The sequence below is a fragment of the Python bivittatus genome, unplaced genomic scaffold (assembly GCF_059951505.1).
Source record: "Python bivittatus isolate LINGU-HERP-01145 unplaced genomic scaffold, Pbiv_v1 ctg000070_np1212, whole genome shotgun sequence".
Taxonomy (NCBI): Eukaryota; Metazoa; Chordata; class Lepidosauria; order Squamata; family Pythonidae; genus Python; species Python bivittatus.
This window is the reverse complement of record NW_028277034.1, coordinates 11381053-11387052: the sequence shown is the minus strand read 5'-3', so window position 1 is coordinate 11387052 and position 6000 is coordinate 11381053. Positions and strand designations below refer to the sequence as shown.

At 38.3% G+C, this 6000-nt stretch overlaps 1 long non-coding RNA gene across 2 annotated transcripts in view; it reads right to left on the bottom strand.

The window, feature by feature from the left end:
• Positions 1–249: 249 nt before the first annotated feature.
• The window catches only part of LOC148216842 (uncharacterized), a 41426-nt gene continuing 35675 nt past the window's right edge, over positions 250–6000 (bottom strand). For both annotated transcript variants that reach the window (XR_015794385.1, XR_015794386.1), the window contains exon 6: positions 250–1269. This is a non-coding gene — a long non-coding RNA (uncharacterized LOC148216842). The remainder of the gene's footprint in view (positions 1270–6000) is intronic.

Below are 6000 nucleotides of genomic sequence, written 5' to 3'. Positions count from 1 at the left end.
CGTATAAAGTATGTTTCTTTGGAATGGGCAATAACTTTAAAATAAGGAGGAGTGCCAACAAACTTACTGATGTCCAACTGGTAAAGCCTCAGCAATTGTTCCTCTTCTGGAGTCCTTGGGGTTCTCTGAGCTTTGTTGTTTTCTTGCAAAGATTTCATTACCCAGCTAGGTAACATCTTCAGTTGTTACCTAGCCAGGTAGCAAAACATTTGCAAGAAAGCAACCAAGCTCAGAGAACCCCAAGGACTCCACGGTTCAACCCTGTGCTACACATATTCACTTCTATTGATTGTTCCTCTTTAAAAACCAACAATCACAACAACTTCCTTATAGCTTGGTACCCAATAATGTGATTCAAAAGGACTAAGAAGCAGATTAAAAATAGAACTATCCTCTGGGTTCTACCAGAAACTCACACAAAAAAAAAAAAAAAAAAAAAGACCCTCCAGACTCAAATAAAAAGATAAGTATTAAGGAGTATAGAAAAAAGGAAATAGGAAAATAAGCAGCTATTTTTAAAATAAAATAAGCATTAAACATTTGTTAATCTACACTAAGCAGAGCAGGAAATAGCAGCCTGTGGCACTCCAAATAATACTGAATTTCAGCACTCAGACAACCAGCCAATAGTGAAAAATGCTGGGAGATGTTAAACAACACTTGGTGGATCAGAAATTGTCTTCACTTGACTTACAGGAAGATGCAACTTATGAAACACAATGTCCAGTGCCTATGGTTGTTCAGAGAGTGAGTAAGGTGACAAGACTTAAGGGAATCTAGTTCCTGTTAATTATAACTGGTCTGGGGTTGGGCAGAGGTAGCCACCTGACCTTTATCATGAATCTGAAGAGTCTGAATATGGACAGGAACACATCTTTTGGAGTTGAAATTGCTAATAGAAAGCAAAGTACTAATTAAAAAGAAGGGACTAATTAACCAGGATATAGCTGATTTTCTATTAGGTATAGAAGCACTAAATTGTATAATTTCCTTCTAATTTTCCAAATGATAGATACAAGTTTATCTAGCACAGGCAACTAATCATGTACATCAGTTAGAAGAGGCTATAGGTCTCCAAGGAAGTGACAGGTAGTTGGGTCCAGTCAGTGGTGAATGCTTCTCTGAAGGAGGGAGTGGTTCTATCCACCTTGAAGAAGGTAGTCATCTGCCTCCTCCTTAAGAGATTACCCGGCATAGCTAGACGGTTTTCATCCAGTCTCCAACCTTCCCTTTTTAGGGAAGATAGTTGGCCTATGGCTCCAGAGGACCCTGGAAGAAGCAGATTATAAGGATTCAAGCCTGGTTATAGCACTGAGACAACAATTGATAACACTTGTGGATGACCTCTGGCGGGCTCCAGATGGGGGTAGTGCATCTGTTCTGGCTGTCCTTGACCTCTCAGCAGCCTTTGATACCATTCATCATGGTATCCTTCTGGCCCAGCTTAGGGGATTGGAGGAGGCAGGTACTATGTTTTTCCTCCTTTCTTTGAGGCTGGTTCAAGTCAGTGTTGAAAGGGGGCGAAAGGTTGAGCCTGAAGGGTGCCTCAGGGCTCTACCCTCTTGCCACTTCTACATTTACATGAAGCAGCTGAGCAAGGTCATTTGTTGGCATGGGGTACGGTATCATTAACATGCTGATGATACCCAGTTGTACATCTCCATGCTAGGCCGACCAACTGATGTTGCCAAGATCCTTTCCCAGCACCTAGAGGCTATGAGGGTCTGGACTGAGGCTTTGATTCAATCAAGGCAAGACTGTGTGGCTATGGGTTTCAAGCCCCTTCCCCAAGCTCTGGAAATATTCTACCTCTAACTCTGCCTGGGGGTACACTTCCCCAATCAGAATTGCTACACAACTTGGAGGTCCTTTTGGACTCATGGCTCCTGCTCAAAGAATGTGACAGGGTGGCTAGGGGTGGCCTTTGCACAGGTTCACCAATTGCACCCATTTCTGAACCAGGAGGCTTTGCTCATGGTGATTCATGCCTTAGCTACCTCTTGTTTGGATTACTGTAACACATTGTTCATGGAGCTACCCTTGAAGAGCATTTGGAAGCTGTAGCTGATCCAGAATGCAGCAGTGTGGGAAGTTTGAGGGTCTCTTGCTACACCCATAAAACACGGCTGCTCCACAAGCTGCACTGGCTCCTAGTAGGTTTTGGGTACAATTCAAGGTGCTGGTTGTCCTTATAAAGCCCTGCATAGCATAGGGCCAGGCTACTTCCAGGACTGCCTTTCTTCTCTTGTTTCTGGTCCTTCCACCAGACCTAGCAGAGAGGGCATACCCAGGTCCCCTCTATTAAACAAGATCATCTTGTTGGGCCCGGGAGTCATGCCTTCTCTGTGCTTGTGGAACAGCATCCCCTGGGAGATCTAATGGCCCCAACTCTGTTAGCCTTCCTCAGGGCTCTGAAGGCCTGGCTGTTTCCCCAGGCAGTTGAGCCAGGAGTCCAGGCAAGTTCTGTAATTAATGTGATTTTAGGATTGGAATGTATCATTTATCTCAGGTGTCATAGGTTGTTGTGTTTAACTGTTGGGTTTTTAATCTTTGTACACTGCCCAGAGTCACTATAATGAGAAGGGTAGCCATATAAAGTATTTAAATGAAATAAATTTAAATCAATAAATGGGGGGTGTTCTTAATTTAGCTTTTAAGATGCAAGTAATTATATTTTATTAATATGTTATTCTTAACATCTTATTTTTAATATTGTTTCATTCTCTTTGTAATATCTTAAGGATAGTGCTTAGATTCTTTTTGTGCACTTCACGTATTTATTTTACCTTTTCCTCTGATTCTTTCCAGAGGAATATCCTTGGTATTTTATAATTTTTGATTTGTGTAAAACATTCATCAATGACCATAATAACTTGAACATTCTTTTAATTCAAAAAATTTAAAAGAACTTATGAAAGACGTTGGTTGGTGCCAAGGAATGTGTGGAGAGCACGTTGAGGGCCCACATGATAGAAAGTAAGTTAACCATTCAAATATTAAAGGATTAAATTACACAGGTGTTCTAACCTATTGGTGTTTCAACTACCTTGCTTATGAAATATATAACGCATGCCTTAACTGGTCCCCCGATGTTACATTCCCTCAGAATTATTCCACTGCCCCCAACTGCTTATTTGATTGCTATTTTGAACAATTGCACTTTGGTATGCAGTCAAGCCAAATGTGTTTTACAGTATTATAAATTTCATTATCAGTCCATCAATTTATACAAGCAGAAAAAGCAATCCGGGCAGTTTTCACTAAGCATTATGTGGCTAATTAGCAGGGATTGAAGTTAATTAGAGTGGATTTTTTTTTAGATTTTTATCTCGCCTCTTTTTTCATATACAACTCCAAAGGGCAAACATGCCAGTACGCCTTTCGTCTCCAATTTGGATTGGATTCACTGATAAAATTGGTTTTGTGCAATTGACAGAGTGGTAATTTACCAAATAGAGTTAATGGCTAATTTGGTAAGTTACCAAAATGAGGGTAGGAGGAACATGTCAGCCTTAATATCTATTTCCTGCCAAGGGTTGGTGGTTCAGAAAAGAGGCTATATAAAATGCCCAAGAAAAAAGAAACAGTGGCTTGAATCTGTGTGTATTTGGAAATCAGATGGAAAAAATATACACAACACAAATGAAATGTCCAATTGCAGCACCATTGGTTACCAAAAAGGCCTTTTAAAGTTGTTTCTCCTTCTCCTTCTCCTCCTCCTTCTCCGCCTCCACCTTCTCCTCCTCCTCCTTGCAGTTATAACACATAGTCCTCAAGCATACTTTACAAATAATATATAAACAAAACATCAGGCATAAAAAATAACATAGTGATAAACACACACACCTAAAAAATATTATTATTTTAACCAGCCATATTCAGAGTATTGGCCTTGAAAGACATCTATATCAGCCAAGGTAATCTGTTAGGAACTGCTTTGTTGATATACCTAAAACACAGAGAACAACATTGATCAACACTGTCCTCAGCTGAGGAATTTCTTAAGGCATTATTCTGTTATGCTAATGCTCTTTACAGGGCCATTTCTTATAATTATTTTACCTATTTACTGTACCTATATACATCAATGTAAGTTACGATATTGATTTGTTTCTTTAAAAGAATTAGGATAAAGACAGGGATATATTTGCAAATGATGCCTACAAATAATAAGGATCTCTAATACTTGGAGTTTTTCTAGTTAGTTCTTATTTCTTACCATCAAGAAACCAGCTTATACACTGTACCAACCTGTTAAAGAAAAACAGTAGTAGAATATTGAAAACTTAAATTTAACTAAAATTTACAACTAAAATCTCACTGTGATAAATGTACTCTACTGCTATTGATTGGTGGTGTCTATAAAATATAGACTGACTGAGCTGAAACTGACTACAGATTATTTTTGCTTATGTTGCATATAAGTATTCCATGGTTTTCTGTCCATCCCATGGTTGAAAACAGGACAAACTTTGCTATTTACAGCTTCCTGATTGCATTGTGCCCACTGTCCAGCCCTCTCCAGCTGATTAGCTAAGATCACTAGAATATCTTTATAATAACTGCCCAAAGATCACTTCTGGTGGAGGTATGGCGAACTGAAGACAATGATGGCAAAGACCAAAGAACCAATGAGTAGACTGGTTCCTTGGAACCTTTCCAGATAAGGAGAGGATGGGACATTGCCTACATGTGCCCCAGACAGCTGCTCCTCATGAGGAGACCACAGAACAGTGGTCTTTTGTAGGTTCGAGTGCTGGGAGACGATGGGATTAGCCATCTTGCTTGCAATCACAGAGGAGCCTTTTAAAGGACACTAAGTTTTCGCACCTCACTTTCTAATCAATTTAGAAATTGTCTATTAACCATTTTAAAGCTATTAGAGGCTTTCAGAATGACAAGTTTGAAAAGTCTTCATCGGGTGAAGAGTCTTCATCTTCAACTCTGAACAAAAGAAAAATTAATTATAAGTTTAAGAACTTTAAAGAATCTGAAATAAATAGTAAAAAGCTAAAAAAGATTTTGATCTTAGAAAATTATAAATGGATTAAGGGTCCAGATAAGTTTGCACTATTGAAACTTTTACAATAAGATTTTGGAATTAACTATAAAGAACAGAAAGGTTCTCATGGGAAATAGATTGGTTTTGGTTAAGAGGTAAGTAATTTCATGATTTAAAAACTGGACACTAGAGGAGACTAAAGATTTTAGGTAAAGGAAAAAAAATACAAGCCTACAAAATGCAAAACCTTATAATAATGAAAATACTGAAGAAGACTTTTGAAGAATGGTGTCAAAAATTAGTAGCCACAATATCAACAATGTCACTAATGATGTCTGCTTCTATGGATAGACTATGTCCAAAGCATGTTATTGGGTAAATGACAAATGTAGAAAAATTTTATCTGACAAGATTTACAACTGACAGTAGATTTACAACTGACAGACCAAGAGATTGACTTGGAAAAGGATGTTTCACCAGATCTACAAAAGAAATTGACTGATGTTTTAAAATTCAAAAGGGAAATACAAATGATAAACCAAGAGAGTGACCAGGACAATTTTTTCCTATTGGGTTTACAAAAGAAGCTTGTTAAAGCCTTGAAGAACTCTGCTGTGCAAAGGGACAAAGAAGAAATGAAAAGAAATGAAATCCTATGACAACATTTGAAAGAACTAAAGTATGTTGTTACTTCTGGCAACCCTTTATGGACTTTCTCCTGACACCAGGACTGAAAAGATTGTGCTTTATGTATTTGTCTATAGATAAGAGATGGGATATGGGATGTAGATTTAATTGGTTGTAACCTCAGAGGGGGTGAAGAGTCACTAAATTTGTTTATACTTCTTGTGATGAAGGTTGGAAGTTACCTCTTTATATATTTCTTTTCTCTTTATTATATTCTTACTTTTTTCTTTCTTCTTTCTTTCTTCTCTCCCCTTCCTTCCTTCCTTCCTTCCTTCCTTCCTTCCTTCCTTCCTTCCTCTTCTCTTCTCTTC